This window comes from Octopus bimaculoides, chromosome 17 (genome assembly GCF_001194135.2).
Source record: "Octopus bimaculoides isolate UCB-OBI-ISO-001 chromosome 17, ASM119413v2, whole genome shotgun sequence".
Lineage (NCBI taxonomy): Eukaryota > Metazoa > Mollusca > Cephalopoda > Octopoda > Octopodidae > Octopus > Octopus bimaculoides.
This window is the reverse complement of record NC_068997.1, coordinates 36,453,281-36,453,844: the sequence shown is the minus strand read 5'-3', so window position 1 is coordinate 36,453,844 and position 564 is coordinate 36,453,281. Positions and strand designations below refer to the sequence as shown.

Below are 564 nucleotides of genomic sequence, written 5' to 3'. Positions count from 1 at the left end.
ATATATTAAACAGAACAACAAAAGTTATAATAGATGGCAGTGTCGGTACTTTTCACATATCTGTAATTTTTCAGATTAACACCCGCACGATTACCCAACCCTAATCCTAACACTAACCCTAAACCCTAAAGCCCTAACCCTAACCCTGACCCTAAAAACCGTAACCGTAACATTAATGCTAAACCCTGACCCTGACCCCCTAGTGAAAATCTTGGTAAATTTACAAAACATTGACGAACATGAGTTATATTTTACTGAATGATTGTGTACTTGCACGTGTATGCTTTTGAGAGAGCGAGAGAGGAAGAGGTAGAGAGGGGGAGAGAAAGGAATAGGGGTAGTTAAAAGTTTTCTCATGACTGCTTCTCTTCACTGCCTATTACTTCATTAGAAATCTAAGGATGCACATAAGCACATAATAGAGAAAAATGAAACAAATATGGACGACTTGCTCCAAAACACCACCGAGTGGGGAACACTTCTCAAAAATAACCTGCAGTTGTTTCCTTCAAAATTCCTACATGCTTGAAATGTACATACATCAAGGTACATTTGTACAAAATT

General features: G+C 37.9%; 1 protein-coding gene across 1 annotated transcript in view; it reads left to right on the top strand.

Moving 5' to 3' along the window:
- LOC106877076 (uncharacterized) overlaps positions 1-564 on the top strand; it is a 262,423-nt gene that overhangs the window by 140,448 nt on the left and 121,411 nt on the right. The gene's annotated exons all lie outside the window — the stretch shown is intronic.